This window comes from Somniosus microcephalus, chromosome 10 (genome assembly GCF_052327205.1).
Source record: "Somniosus microcephalus isolate GS21.2 chromosome 10, FLI_Smic_1.0, whole genome shotgun sequence".
In the NCBI taxonomy this organism is placed as follows: Eukaryota; Metazoa; Chordata; class Chondrichthyes; order Squaliformes; family Somniosidae; genus Somniosus; species Somniosus microcephalus.
In genome coordinates, this window is record NC_140996.1 from 12037735 (window position 1) to 12054707 (window position 16973).

Here is a 16973-nt window from a genome sequence, read left to right on the forward strand (position 1 = left end):
CCTTAAAATCCCCACAGATGCGGACCTTCTTTGGTTCCCCAGGCGTATTACTCAACGACCTCTTCATTACAGGAACGATGGGTGTAGCCCACTCGCTCCAGTCTACTTTGGACAGTACTCCTGAACGTTCCAACCCTTCCAGCTCTGCTTCGACGGCTGGGCGGATCGCATAAGGCACTGGTCTGGCCTTAAAAAACTTTGGGCTTGCATTTTCCTCTATTTTAATCATTGCTGTTATGCCTTTTAGTGTTCCGAGTCCCTCCTGGAACACTTCTTGTGTGTCAGTTAGCATTTTTGACAGTCGTCCAGGTGTGACGTCGTCATCCTTTTTGGCCTCAACCTTCAGTGCCTGTATAGAATGCCAATCTAATTGTATCTTCCGGATCCATTCCCGTCCTAGTAGTGGTGGTCCTCCATCTGGCAATACATATAGGTCCATTTTTGGTATTTCCTTGCCTTTGTATATCACTTTCACCCTTATTTTTCCTTTGGGGTAGACTTTTTGCCCCATGTACGTCTTCAAGACAATCTCTGTAGCTTTCAAGGGTATATGTGAAAATAGCCGCTTGTAGTCCCTTTGGTTTATGACTGTTAGGGCTGATCCAGTGTCCAATTGCATTTTCACTTGGACTCCGTCTATCTTGAGTGTGACCCAGATAGTCTGGTGATCCTCCATTTTGGTTACCTTATGTAGTTTCAGACAACCCAGCTCCTTGCTTCTGGAGTCTGTATCACTTTTCTGTTTGTCTGAACTACTGTCCATCACCTTATGTACCTTTTTGTACTTCTCCTGTGGAGATTTCTTGCTGTTGGTTTTCTTCCCTGACCTGCAGACTCTTGCTATGTGTCCTGCTTTTCCACACTGTCTGCACACTTGGTCCTTGAACCAACAATCCTTCTGGTCATGTGTTGTTCTGCCGCAGCGATAACACTTCCCTGCTCCATATGACATTTCATTGGTGCCATATTCTTGCGGTCTCCGTTGTATCTCTGCAGCACCCCGTGCGGCTGCTTCGTGTGATACTGCCATGCTGAAAGCCTTGTCCAGCGTAGGATCCTTTTCTGATAGAAGCCATTTCTGGGTTCCTTCACTTTGAAGCCCACACACAAACTTGCCCCTTAACGTATCTGCTAGTCCCACTCCAAACTGGCAGTGTTTCGATAGCTTGCGCAGTTCCGTTAAGTAGTCAGCATTACTTTCGTCTTTATGCTGGTTCCTTTTGTGGAACTTAAATCTTTCTGCTATCAGCAGCGGTGTGGGGCTTAAGTGGTCCTGTAGGATTTCTACTGTGCTTTCGAAATTCTTATCCATGGGCTTCTCTGGGGTTATCAGGTTTCGCAGTAAGCCATAAGTTTTTGCACCCATGGAATTTAACAAAACCAGTGCTTTCCTAGCATATGGCACTTCATTCGCTCTGCAGTACACCTCAATGCGTTCCACATATGTCGCCCAATCTTCGACTTCATTGACGAACGCAGTGATACTGCCACTCTTCGACATCCCTGGGTGTGATTTAACTCTCTAAAATGGCGTCTCCCGTGCTCTCCCTTCTTCTTCGCTGGCACAAAATGGTGTCTCCCGCGCTCTCCCTTCTTCTCCCCGCGGACGCGGTTCAGCCCTTGAGCCCTGGCTGTGCTCTGCGCGTTCTCCTGTGCGTCTTTCCCGTTGCCGTCACTCGGTCCTGAACCCGACTGCTGCTTTACCCTCTCGCTCTCTCTGTTTGTTTTTCCTCGACGCCGCTCGGCTTTCAACCCCCGGCCGCGCCCTGTGCGCTTCACCCTCTCTCTTACCCCGTCGACGCTGCTCGGCTTTTCTATGCCGTCGGTCGGCTCCAGCCGCCGCTGTCCGGGAAGGGTGTACGCTGTACCTGTTGCCAGTCTATTGCTGGATCGTCGTGGCTGGGGAACCAAGCCCGGCTCTCAACAGCCTCTCCTGTGATGTTTACTCTCTGCCGGATGACCGGGTGGTTGCTCGTGGTCGACGCCCGTGCTTCTGGCCTCGACATTCTTCCACCGTCCTCCCGGAGCGAGTCCTTGAAGGGAAAGGCAGAGTTGCAGGCAGATTCGAATCGACCTCGTCGCCACTGTTAGATCCGTGATTCTTAAAGTAGGATGTTTTCCAATAACTACATGGAGGCTGTAACTTAACAATCAACAGGTGTTTACTGGAGTAGGGTAGTCTCAAGACTGGCAGTACAGAGGCATGCTCAAGGCTTATATACAGGTGTGATCACTGCCGGTACTACAGTATACAGGAGCTGTAAAAGTAGTTCTCTCTTAAAGGTACATACACTACACTGGTGTCATAGAGTCATGGGGGAAAAATTCAGTATCGCCCCATTTGGGACGCCATTATCTGCCGTGCGCAAAGTTTAGCGCCTGCCGCTAATTATCGCCTCCGACGGCAAACTTGGCTTTTATCACCCTTGGAGGTGATTGGAGCGCTAAATCAGGCACTTCACACCTGTCTTAAGGCGCAAAGGCCGAGGAGCGAGGCGCTACCTCAGAGCACTGGTGAAGCACGGAAGGGCAAATCAAAATGAACCTGCAAAGTGCTGCTCAGTACCCAAAACTCCTTCACACAGCGTTGAATCTCTCCAGAACTCTCTCTCTCTCTCTCTCTCTCAGAATGCGTGGTGCAAAAACGTCACCGACAGAAAAAGGCACGAAGCGGTTGCCTTTAAATAGCGCTCCCCCAGTCACTTCCTGACTGCAAAACGCTCCCCTCAACCTGTCGTTGCTAGTGGCAGGCGGTAAGGCAGGGGGCGCCACTTAATATCCGGTCCGGGGCGCTACCAGGGCGTTGCACACTCGACTGACGTCACGATCTGCCGGCGCAGGAGATCGTGGCGGTAGTGTTTAGCGCTGCCGCAAAATGCCTAGTTAATTTCGTGAGTGGCGCAAACATCGCCGCGTCCGGGCGCTAGTTGCTTTGCGCCCCATTAGCTCCCTCTTAAGGTGCTAATGGGAGGCGCAAACAACTGACTTATTCCCCCATAGAGTTATAACGGCACAGAAGGAGGCCATTCGGCCCATCAAGTCCATGCCGGCTCTCTGTAGAGCAATCCAGTCAGTCCCATTCCCCCCGCTCTATCCCCGGAGCCCTGCAAGTTTATTTCCCTCAAGTGCCTATCCAGTCTCCCCTTGAAAACATTGAGTGTCTCCGCTTCCACCACTTCTGTCGGCAGCGAGTTCCAGGTCCTCACCACTCGCTGAGTAAAAAAGTTTTTCCTCACATCCCCCCCTGTATCTCTTGCCCAAAACTTTAAATCTGTGTCCCCTAGTCCTTGTATCATCAACTAGTGGGAACAGCCGTTCCCCATCTAGCCTATCCAAACCCGTCATAATCTTGTACACCTCTATCAAATCACCCCTCAACCTCCTTTGCTCTAATGAAAACAAATCCAGCTTCTCCAACCTGTCCTTGTAGCTAAGATCCCCCATCCCCGGAACCATTCTGGTAAATCTCCTCTGCACCCTCTCAAGGGCCTTCATATCCTTCCCTAAAGTGTGGTGACCAGAACTGGACTGGAGGATGGCGGAAGAGCTCCAACGTCTGCCTGCTGCCAGAGCTCCTCGGCCGCAGCTCATTGAAGAGCACTTCAGGCGAACAACTGGCTAACTACCACATGAAAGGCCTATGCAGAGAGCCTGGCCTGTAGCACACGAGGCTGAGGAGCAGGAAATCTGGTGAGGCAGAAGCTCTGAAAGGGCTGCAGCTCACCATTAAACCGCTGTTGTGGTGGTGGCAATAGTTGACTAATTGTTCTCAAGGCTACAGTGAAGAGACTTGTGCGGCATTGCTACTATTGATGCTGAAGGGCTGGACGTGCATCAAAGAAGGTTGGCACTAACTGAAGAGTTAACGTTTCAGGTCATTGAGCTTTCATCAGAACTGGAAGATGTTAAGAGACGAACAGATTTAAGCAAATACTGAGCCAGGGCAAAGGGGGGCAGGGGTAAGAAAAGAACAAAAGGAAAGGTCAGTGATAGGGTGCAGCATTGGATGACTAAACGACAAAGGGGATGGTGCGAGGCAAAAGGGGGCGGTAATGAGACAAGTAAAGAAACAGAAGTTTGGTCCAGAGGAGGTGTAAATGGAAACAGCAGAACAGCAGAGGAGGAGGGAAGCACGGACAATCTGGCAAAGATAGGAAGGCTGCTTCGCCTGGGATTATGGTGGAGAAAGTGGGGAGACACCAGGGGTGTGGACCACCCCACTGACTGTGTACCAATGGGGGATCCCCACCCCGACCCAGCCAACTCCACTCTCCCCCCACCCCCAGCCCCAGCCCCCTCCCCCACCCCCCCTCCCCCACCACAGCCCCCTCCCCATCCCAGCCCACTTCCCCCTCCCCCACCCCAGCCCACACCCACTCCCCCACCCCAGCCCCCTCCCCTCTCCCCCACCCCCAGCCCCCTCCCCCTCCCCCACCCCAGCCCCCTCCCCCTCCCCCACCCCAGCCCCCTCCCCCTCCCCCACCCCCAGCCCCCTCCCCCTCCCCCACCCCAGCCCCCTCCCCCACCCCCTCCCCCTCCCCCCCCACCCCCAGCCCCCTCCCCCTCCCCCACCCCCAGCCCACTCCCCCCTCCCCCACCCCAGCCCCCTCCCCCTCCCCCCTCCCCCACCCCCCACCCCAGCCCCCTCCCCCTCCCCCCACCCCAGCCCCCTCCCCCACCCCAGCCCCTCCCCCTCCCCCCACCCCAACCCCCTCCCCCCTCCCCCACCCCAGCCCCCTCCCCCCACCCCAGCCCACTCCCCCTCCCCAGCCCCCTCCCCCTCCCCACCCCAGCCCACTCCCCCATCCCCCGCCCCCCTCCCCCACCCCAGCCCACTCCCCCTCCCCCCTCCCCCTCCCCCAGTGACTGTGGTGCACCATCCTCTATTACTAGCACCTGCCATCTTTGAGAAAATAGCTGTGTTGGTTAAGATCGAAAGTTAGTAAACAATGTTAAGGAGGGAAGGCTGTAAAGTGCCTGGCACCGCACTACAGTAACTCTTCCCTGCTTACATAAACAAAGAATTTGAATTATAATCACTGCAGGAACAGTGATGGAACTGATAGTCGATGGATCAAAAGCTGGAAGATTTGCTGTGCCGTCGCAGGGTCCTTTCTGAACACAATTAATAGAAGCAAGGCAAAGTCACGCAGACAGCAGGGGCAACATTTGCTCCGGCCATTAAGTATATTAATTTATTTGTGGTATTTACATAATTATTCCAGTGAATATTCATCTCCTTGTATAACACATGGCGACGGCCTGGGTAACTGATTGTTATCACTTAGTTGCAATGTGCTGGTGCTTGCTTCTTGTTTATATTCCGACAGCTCTGTGGTTACATTATTGGTCCCACACTGTATGATGAAGTGCAGGAATTACAAACAGGCAAAATATTAGTCCCACAGTCACTGACGTTAGCTTAAATTAGTGAAGCCTAATATTTCATTGGACCCCAACACATTAAGAAAGCCTATGAGAGATGAACGTGTTTTTTCTGGGTTGGATCCTTGTTTGCCTTTCACACTGACTGCACCACTGGAACTTGGCAGCCAGTTGCTCACTGGTATGTTGTAATTAAGGGTTGGCGGACGGATGTGCTGAGAGGTCAGACCAGCGAGGGATATCTCAGCAGCGGTTCGCGTTCTCTCCAGATCTGAGAAAGTAACAACTGTGATGCGACCGGTATCACAGGGCATTCGGGATTAGGCTAAAGAAAGACTGATACCTGGGATGGCAGGAATGACGTATGAGGAGAGATTGGGTCGATTGGGCTTGTATTCGCTGGAGTTTAGAAGAATGCGAGGGGATCTCATTGAAACTTATAAAATTCTAACAGGACTAGGCAGATTAGATGCAGGAAGGATGTTCCCAATGGCGGGGGAGTCCAGAACCAGGGGTCACAGTCTAAGGATAAGGGGTAAGCCATTTAGGACAGAAATGAGGAGGAATTTCTTCACCCAGAGAGTGGTGAACCTGTGCAATTCTCTACCAGAGAAGGCAGTGGAGGCCAATTCGTTAAATATATTCAAGAAAGAGTTGGATATATTTCTTAAGGCAAAAGGGATCAAGGGATATGGGGAGAAAGCAGGGACAGGGTACTGAATTTGGATGATCAGCCATGATCTCATTAAATGGCGGACAGGCTCGAGGGGCCGAATGGCCTACTCCTGCTCCTATCTTCTATGTTTCTATGTTTCTATGACTTAGAAAACTTACGGAGAAAAATTGGCTCGCGCCCCCTTTGGGGCACTAACTTCGCCAGGGCAGAAAGGTTAGCACCACCCATGCCGGAAATTGAACGGTAGCGCCCGAAGCAGGAGGTGGGGCTACTGGAAGCGCACTCCATCCCTCTTGGGGCGCTCCCATTCAATATCGTGGCACTACTCGCAGTAGCGCCACACATGTCAGTGGGTAGCGCCGTGGTACTGCATTACCTGATTAAAGGGGAGGGGCCCTGGGGCCCTGCTGGATCATCGGGGAGCGGCGAGCCGGCATAAAAGCCCGGCACTCCTCTTGATCATGGCCGGCACCCTGCAGGAGGAGGTGAGAGGGGGCAGGTGCTGGCAGGTGCCCCCCCCCCCGAAAAAAAGGCCGCCCGGCAACTGCCCTTTAATTATCGCCGCCCCGGCCACGAAAACACTCCCCTGACCCTGTCGGACATAGCGTCCTTTGAAATCATAGAATCATACAGCACAGAAGGAGGCCATTCGGCCCATCTTGCCTGTGCCGGCTCTTTGAAAGAGCTCTCCAATTAGTCCCACTCCCCTGCTCTTTCCCCATAACCCTGCAAATTTCTTTCCTTCAGGCACTGTGGATAAACACCTGAAGGAAAGAAATTTGCAGGGCTACGGGGAAAGGGCAGGGGAGTGGGACTAGCTGAAGTGCTCTTGCAGAGAGCCGGCACGGGCTCGACGGGCTGAATGGCCTCCTTCCGTGCTGTAACCATGTTACGATTCTATGATTCACATCATTAAGACTTTATTTTAATATTAATATGGCAAATGGATAAACTTTAAAAGGTAGTGCCTCACTGGAAATAGCAAACATTTGGTTACAGGCAGTTTATTCTTACATAATGAGGGGAGGTTGAGTAGAGTGGGCCTATACTCTCTGGAGTTTAAAAGAATGAGGGGTGATCTCATTGAAACGTATACAATTCTTAGCGGGCTTGACAGGGTAGATGCTGAAAGGTTGTTTCCCCTGGCTGGGGAGTCTAGAAGGGGTCATAGTCCCAGGATAAGGGGTCGGCCATTTAGGACCGAGATGAGGAGGAATTTCTTCACTCAGAGGGTCGTGAACCTTTGGAAATCTCTACCCCAGAGAGCTGTGAATGCTGAGTTGATTAATATATTCAAGGCTGAGATCGGCGGATTTGTGGGCACTAAGGGAATCAAGGGATAGGGGGGTCGGGTGGGAAAGTGGAGTTGAGGTTGAAGATCAGCCATGATCTTATTGAATGGCGGAGCAGGCTCGAGGGGCCGTATGGCCTACTCCTGCTCCTATTTCTTAGTAAAAACGTTTTAAATACTATAAAGCATAAATACCTCACATCTGGTTTTAAAAAACAAGGATAGGTTAATGGACAGACAATGCGCAAATTAATAAATATACCCTGGCCAACATTTATCCCTCAACCAACATCACTAAAACAGATTATCCGGTCATTATCTCATCGCTGTTTGTGGGAGCTTGCTGTGCGCAAATTGGCTGCCGTGTTTCCTACATTACAACAGTGACCACACTTCAAAAAGTACTTCATTGGCTGTAAAGCGCTTTGGGAGAGCCTGAGGTGGCAAAATAAATTTAAGTCTTTCAATTTCTGTAGCATTGGTGCACTTCCAGTGAAGCTGAAAATTTGCACAGTGGCTTTATGAGCCAGGAAATGAAGACAATAACCTGAAATATTTAGAGTGCAATATGCCGCAACGAACAAAATATAAGTTCTATCCTCTGTGTTTAATGCTCATGTTACCCAATGGTGGAGCAATGAAAATCAGGGATGCACAAGAGGCCAGAATTGGAGGAGCCTTACCTTTATTTTGCTGCTTTAGGTTCTCCCAAAGCGCTTTACAGTCAATAAGTTACTTTTGAAGTGTAGTCACTGTTGTAATGTGGGAAACGCGGCAGCCAATTTGTGCACAGCAAGCTCCCACAAACAGCAATGTGATAATGACCGGATAATCTGTTTTTCAGTGATATTGATGGAGGGATAAATGTTGGCCCAGGACACCGGGGAGAACTCCTCTGCTCTTCTCCCAATAGTGGCCGTGGGATCTTTTACCCCTTCATCTGAGAGAGCAGACGAGGCCTCGATTTAACATCTCATCCGAAAGACGGCACTTCCGACAGTGCAGCACTCCCTCAGCACTGGCACTGGGAGAGTCAGCCTGGATTCTGTGCTCAAATCTCTGGAGCACAGTCTTGAGACCCAGAGGTGAGAGTGCTAACAACTGATTCAACCATAAAGAACGTGCAGCTCCCGGTACATATAAGCTCTTTCAGCTGAACAGCATAACGATACTGTGCAACATCAAACTCGGAGACCATCCTGATTGGCAGCAAAATAAAGCACAGGGGCAACTGAGGAATGAAGTCCTAAAAAAACAAATGGAGACTCTTTGATGCCTATGCTATGCTATGGCTTTTATAGAAATATTATTGAAATAACTTGTCTTGTTTTACACACTTTGTATAAAAATAATAAACAGGAAAACAGAGTATTACAATTTAACTATTTTATTAAGCATTAGGTCTATGATCTTACTCATAGCAGCACCAGTGGGGAAAAGCATGGCATTAGGACCCCTAGCCTGGGTCTTCAAAACAATAGTAGTCCTTACAGATGCCTGCAGCCCAATGACAACTCAGCATGTGATCACATGTGAATATAATAGGTATTCCTTACAGATGCCTGCGGGCCAATGATAATTCAATATGCAAATGTTACATAACTCTCCTTTAATAGTTGGCTGCCCACCTATCAAAGCGTTCCAGCTTTTTTGGCCAATGCTGCAGCACACCTTTTTATTAAAGCCTCCTTGAAAAAGTGTAACATCCCCACCGACACCTGGGAATCCCCGGCCCAAGACCAGAGCACAAAGTGGAGGAGAAGAATCCGGGAAGGCGCCGAACACCTCGAGTCTCTTCGCCGGGAGCAAGCGGAAGCCAAGCACAGGCAGTGCAAGGAGCGCACATCAACCCAAGCACCCCACCCATCCGCTCCTTCAACCACCGTCTGCCCCACCTGTGACAGAGACTGTAGGTCCCGCATTGGACTCATCAGTCACCTGAGAACTCATTTTTAGTGTGGAAGCAAGTCATCCTCGGTTCCGAGGGACTGCTTAAGTAGAAGAAGAAGAAGGGCCTTTTATTAAAGTAGGGCAATGAACCAGTGCCAGTACATAGCTGTTTGACAGGCATGTGGTAATTCACAGCACTTGTTAATTTGCTTGATCCCAGCTCAGATTAAGTTTGCTTCTGTCGACTGGTATAGATGGAATAAAATTCCAACGAGCTGACTTTCTGCTTGAGCTGCTTCCAATCAACTCTGTCATGGAGCCAGACCTCGCGCTTGGTGCTCCTTTCAACGTGGTAATGAACATGCCGCTTGGCTGAAGCCCATGTGGTGCTCAAACATACCAGTTGGCGCTTTGTTCTGTGCTTTCATTAGCTCAGGGGAGTCCGCCAATGCGAAGTCTAAGTTTGTTTCCGATCTAACCCTGGTGCTGCTTGTTGAAGCCATCGATCAGGAGAGCAATACATCGAGTGGTGGATAATCAAATCTAATCCATTTGACTGATAGGCAACAATGGAATCATTAGTGGGTGGTGGATAGCAAACTTTAGCCAAAGGATATTCCTCCTCTTCATGAGAACTTCTGTTCAAAGGACTTTGAAGGAACTTTCGATTGCCAATCTTACCCGGGGGAGGTTGCTAACCCATGCTTAGAATAGTGAGTATCTCTAGCACCATCTGTGCCACAGTCTGCCAAACAACTTGCTGCCAAGGGTCACCAATGTAGAATTCTTTGTAAATAATGATGTCTGTTTGGGGCACATTCTCTGCAAGAAGATAGAAGTATGTCAGCAAGAGTACAGATTAGGTTTTAGTATCACCTTAGAATCCATCTCAATGTCAATCGCTGCAGGAGTTCCTCAGGGCAGTGTCCTAGGCCCAACCATTTTCAGCTGCTTCATCAATAACCTTCCCTCCAACATAAGGTCAGAAATAGGGATGTTCACTGATGACTGCACAGTGTTCAGGCCCATTCACAACTCCTCAGATAATGAAGCAGTCCATGCCCACATGCAACAACACCTGGACGATGTTCAGCCTTGGGCTGATAAGTGGCAGGTAACATTCACGCCACAGAAGTGCCAGGCAATGACTATCTCCAACAAGCGAGAGTCTAACCACCGCCCCTTGACATTCAACGGCATTACCATCGCCAAATCCCCCTCCATCAACATCCTGGGGGTCTCCATTGACCAGAAACTTAACTGGACTGTAGTGATCAATAACATGTCATTCTATAGTGGACACTAGGTGGAACCGTAGAGCTGTGTAGAGCTGTATATAGCTGTATGTATAAGACTACACTACCCAGCTGTATATATATTACGACTACATTACCCATGAGGCACTAGGCTACCCACAAGGCAACAGTCAAGATGGCAACCTGCACACAGGAGCACACATGCTGCATCTCTACAGATACTGTACCTAGAGAATGTGTACTGAATAAATGACTAGCTAGAAGCTAGCTGTGTTCATAATAAGAATGTCTAGTTATTAATGAACCTAACATGGTACCAGGGTGGTGAAGATCTGCTGAAAATTGTGAAAAGCGACATGGAGAATTTGAAACCACCAGAGCGTTTGAATCTTGAGGGAAATATCGACTACAATTGGCGGATTTTTAAACAACAATTCGAACTCTACATTGCAGCCATCGGATTTGGTACGAAGCCAGACGCAAGGAAGATAGCATTGCTGCTTACGGTTGCAGGCCCACAGGCAATAGAGGTATTTAATACATTTGTATTTAATCCAGTGGAGAACAGAGAAAAATTAGAAGATGTGCTAAAAAAATTTGATGCACATTGCTCTCCCAAAAAGAATGAGACGTATGAAAGATACATCTTCTGTTCTCAGACACAGCAACAAAATGAGACTTTTGATAGCTTTATAACTGATCTGAAACTGAAAGCACAGACATGTAATTTCTCTGCGCTCAAAGCATCCATGATTCGTGACCAGATTGTGTTTGGTATTCATGATAAAAAAGTCAGGGAACGTCTGTTGAGAGAAACCAAACTAAATTTGGAAAATGCGGTGAAAATATGCCAAGCCAGCGAGCTAGCTCGAAAGCACGCGAAGACTTTCAGTGAAATCAATAATGATGCGATTGTAATGAGTGATAATACTGCTGTCGGTGCTGTGTCCTACAAGGGGAAGAAACATGGGCAGAACAGAAATGAAAAGCAATCGGAGGATGAAAATTTTAATTGTAAATGCTGTGGTTACAAACACCAGTTAAGACAATGCCCAGCGTTTGGAAAAATGCGCACAAAGTGTAATGGAAAGAATCACTTTGCCAAACAATGCTTTTCAAAAGTAAAAACAACGAAAGGGCAACAAGTTAATGTAATTGAGGACACTGATTCAAGTGAGACATTTTTTGTACGAATGGTGTCGTGTGACAATATCAAAAAGGATACAGAAAATGTGCAGCCCTCAGAAATGGACAATGCTGAACATAAAGTTAATGCAGTAAAAGAGGACAAATGGATGATCCCACTGCAGGTAAATGGAGCTTTAGTTACCTTGAAACTAGACACTGGGGCAAAAGCAAACTTAATCAGTATGAGTGACATTAACAATATGAAAGAAAAGCCCAAAATACAGAAAAAGTCAGTACTACTGAAGGACTATAATGGACAGAAAATAGATAGCTTAGGTGTATGCAGACTTAAAGTGACAATCAAAGACAAAGTGCATCATCTCATGTTTTCTGTTGTGGCTGAAAGACTTGATTCGATACTAGGTGACAAAGCTTGTGAAGACTTAGAACTGGTCAAGAGAGTCTACCGTATAAACTGTGCCATAAGCAGGCCAGATGACTCAGGTGATGAAGCAGAGAGCCCATCAAGGATGAAAAGGCCAAAGGGTATCCATATCTTCAAAAAGCCTAGTTTCTCCAAGAAGAAAGAAAAAGACTTTAAGGTCAAAGAGAAGCCAAAGGAAGAAAAGCACAAAGAGGAAAAACACAAGGAGAAAAATCCAAATATATAACCGCAGCAGATGTTGTTAAGCAGTGGAAAGAGAAAAAGAAAAAGAAGAAGCCTGCACCAGAGCAGGAAGCTGTTCCGGTGGATACTCCTTCTTCCCTCAGGCCAATCTTTGGTGTTCCATTAGCCGAGGCTGCTGAGAGGACTATGCTGTATGATGGGATCCAGCTGCCAGCAGTTTTTCGAGTGTGCATTGACTACATTGAGAGTTATGGCATGAAGAGTGAAGGAAACACTGAAACCCTCTCCAAGCAAAGATCGCAAGGAGACCTCGATCTATACAAGAGCAGATTGATGACAATGCCGCAACTGCATCTTGTCATTCACAGCCAGAACAATCTCATGAAGACACATCAGACTTACCCGTGTTGAGAAGATCCACACGTGAATTAAAAAAGCCTGATAGACTTAATCTTTGAGTACAATGTAAAGCTTTGAAAATGTGTTGACTGTTTTGAAAATGTTTATGTTTATAGAGGACTAACAAAAGTGTTACTGATATTATCTTTATTGTTTTCTTGAAAGTTGATTGATATTGATTTTGTTAAACCTCAAAGAAAGGGGGATGTAATGATCAATAACATGTCATTCTATAGTGGACACTAGGTGGAGCCGTAGAGCTGCGTAGAGCTGTATATAGCTGTATGTATAAGACTACACTGCCCAGCTGTATATATATTAAGACTACATTACCCATGAGGCACTAGGCTACCCACAAGGCAACAGTCAAGATGGCAGCCTGCACACAGGAGCACACATGCTGCATCTCTACAGGTACTGTACCTAGAGAACGTGTACTGATTAAATGACTAGCTAGAAGCTAGCTGTGTTCATAATAAGAATGTCTAGTTATTAATGAACATAACATGGACCAGCGACATAAATACTGTGGCAACAAGAGCAGGTCAGAGGCTAGGTATTCTGCAACGAGTGTCTCACCTCCTCAAAGCCTTTCCACCATCTACAAGGCACAAGTCAGGAGTGTGATGGAATACTCTCCACTTGCCTGGATGAGTGCAGCTCCAACAACACTCAAGAAGCTTGACATCATCTAGGACAAAGCAGCCCACTTGATTGGCACCCCATCCACCACCTTAAACATTCACTCCCTCCACCACCGGCGCACCGTGGCTGCAGTGTGTACCATCTACAAGATGCACTGCAGCAACTCGCCAAGTCTTCTTCGGCAGCACCTCCCAAACCCGTGACCTCTTCCACCTAGAAGGACAAGGGCAGCGGATGCATGGGAACACCACCACCTCCAAGTTCCCCTCCAAGTCACACACCATCCTGACTTAGAAATATATCGGCCGTTCCTTCATCGTCGCTGGGTCAAAATCCTGGAACTCCCTCCCTAACAGCACTGTGGGAGTACCTTCACCACACGGACTGCAGCGGTTCAAGAAGGCGGCTCACTACCATCTTCTCAAGGGCAATTAGGGAAGGGCAATAAATGCTGGCCTTGCCAGCGATGCCCACATCTCATAAATGAGTTAAAAAAAATGATTACCGGGCACATATCTATCAGCAACAGAAACTGAATGTGAAGCTAATTGATAGAAGTAGCCAATATGCGAGAGGCAGTGGTAACTCAGTTACCACAGATGTAAGGAACTATATACCGTGGCATTTCCATAACAGCTGCCACAGTTTGCACAATGGGAAACTGCATAAACCTTCCCTAACAACAACAACAACTTGTATTTATTTAGCACCTTTAACGTAAAATTTTAAAATCGAGGCATTGCTTAAATGGGAGCCAATGTAGGTCAGCGGGCACAGGGGTGATGGGTGATGGTGCGAATTAGGACATGGAATTTTGGATGACCTCAAGTTTACGGAGGGTACAAAGTGGGAGGCCAGCCAGGAGTGTGTTGGAATAGTCAAGTCTAGAGGTAACAAAGGCAGGGATGAGGGTTTCAGTAGCAAATGAGCTGAGGCAAGAGAGGAATCGGGTGATGTTACGGAGGTGGAAATAGGTGGTCTAGTGATGGCGCAGATATATAGTCGGAAGCTCATCTCGGGGTCAAAAATATGACACCAATGTTACTAGACTCTCTGGACTCCCTCCTCTCCTCTCCTCTCCTAAAATAGCACCTGTATAAATTCCTTGCTTAAAGGTTGTCTCATTGCTACCTCATGGTCTGCCGTGCACAGCTTGAGAGGAATTTGCGGTCAATGGTGAAGCAACAGTGCTCGCCGCTGATCTCGAAGGAAGCTGCCCACAAAGATCTAGCGACCTCTGTGGCGCCGTTTTCAACTCTCCCGACCTTTGTTTGAACCTGCCGCCAAATCGAGCGAATCTCCAGCAGTCTAGCAACAGTGATCCCATCAGGCAGGCTGAGCAGCCAATCAAATTGAAGAATTCTTCACAGACGGCAAACCAGGAAGAACAAGGCACAGATTCTAATTTACTATTTTATAAATTTTACAGAGCGTGAAATAAAGATTGGCACATACACATAGGATTAAGGTAGAAGTTGAAATATTCTAAGCAAACTTTAAACATTTTTTTTAAAAAACCATGTAATTCTTAATCATGTTAATGGAAAAATGTTAATTTCCTTTCAAATTAGTTTTTCAGGGCCAGAACGGTTGTTCAGCAGTCAATACGCTGATAAAAACACAGTTACACCTCTTTCATCAAGGCTTAACTTTTTGGCAGGGCATGGGTTTGGGGATGGGGGGTGTGGTTAACATGATATTCCAGTGTAATAGGGGAAGTTCCCGTCCTTATATGTGATTTCATTTGATTACTGGCTCTGGGGAGTATAAGATCCCAGAGGGACCCAGGTTCCAAATGATTCGAGGTTGACCCGTATTGGTGACAGTGATTTAACTTTATTCAGCACAAGCAAGACTGAATACGTTACAGTTTACAGAGAATAATTGAGACTTATATTACCACTTATACGCTGGGTAGAAGCCGCAACTGTGAGTAAGTTGCACCCTGTGTCTCTTGTCTCTCATCTGTCCTCGTCTCCCGGTTGTCTCTTTGATTCTTCCTGAAATCTTCTACTCCTGAAATCTTCTACTCCTGAAATCTTTTATTCCTGAAACCTTCTACTCCTGAAATCTTCTACAATTTGTGGCTGATAAGACCCCCTTCTTATACCCTTACTCTCATTCAAAACCAATGGAGTCCTCCTGAACCAATCACTGGCTGACACCCAAACCCAAAATCAAATCATAAGGATGCCACGTTGGTACCACCCTGGCTTATGCAAGTTTTTGGTCTGATGACACTCTCACATCATCTGTTTTTGTCCATCAAGACTCATATCTGGGGTAGTTATGGCAACACAAAAGGAATATTTCTCCATGGGTTGAGATACAGCCCCTGCTGTTGGCCTTTGTTTTTATAATTCACTGCGGATGTTATAAAAAAGAAAGACAGACTTGCATTTCTATAGCGCCTTTCACGACCACTGGATGACTCAAAGTGCTTTACAGCCAATGAAGTACTTTTTTTGAAGTGTAGTCACTGTTGTAATGTGGGAAACGGGACAGCCAATTTCCGTCTTTCGGATGAGACGTTAAACCGTGGTCCCGTCTGCTCTCACAGGTGGACGTGAAAGATCCCACGGCCACTATTTCGAAGAAGAGCAGTGGAGTTCTCCCTGGTGTTCTGACCAATATTTATCTCTCAGCCAACATCACTAAAACAGATGATCTGGTCATTATCACATTGCTGTTTGTGGGAGCTTGCTGTGCGCGAATTGGCTGCCGCATTTCCCACATTACAACAGTGACTCCACTTCAAAAAGTGCTTCATTGACTGTAAAGCGCTTTGAGACGTCCGGTGGTCATGAAAGGCGCTATAGAAATGCAAATTTTTCTTTCTCCGACGTTGACACTGGAGGGCGAGGTCCAGTGCCAGCGCAGCCCCCAGTAAACTATGGAAATTTTGCACTTGGAAATCACACCGAACTGAAACTGAATAATATTTCTGAGCCAGAAGACTCCTTCAAGTGGAAAACACTGAAATCGCTCACACCGCCTGTTTGCCTCTGTCAAACTGACAAGGCAACGCCTTTATATCGCGCTCCTCCAGCGCTTATCCAACTGCAGACCACCTCCTCTACCCGGCATTGCTAACGACTGGCGCTCGGGCAGGGGGTGAGAGTGAATTTCTGAGTCGGGGCGCTGCGCAGCCGGATGATGTCACGATCTCCGGGCGCAGGGTGACCGCCGCCACCGCAAGCCTCCACCTCAATTTTCGCGGGCGTCGGTACTATCGCCAATATAAGGAGTTGAAAAGCAGACGGCAATCAGTGATCCTCAAAACTCATCGGCTGGTTTCTGTGCCCTGGGCCTTTGCTGTGCTGCTGAAAACCGAGCGGAATAACGGAAACTACAAACGCCAACGGGCCAAGTTATTAAAGTACCCGCAACGTTCTTCAATGAAGGGTCTGGCCCAGAAACGGGCCCGATTTTAACTCCACCAGCTTGGCGGAGCCTGGGTGGGGGTGGAGGGGAGCAGATAAAATAACGGCAGTCAGTTACCCCTTCCGATCCCATTGCCTGCCCGCCGTGTTCCATTATTGACCTGCTCCTTTGAGCAGGCGAGCGGGACATCTGTGGGAAGGAAGGAAGCGGAGGTCCTACTTTGAACATGGCGATAGCGTCTGATGATATAATCAGGACCCATAATCTGGAGATTCAAGCGGAGCCCTGAGC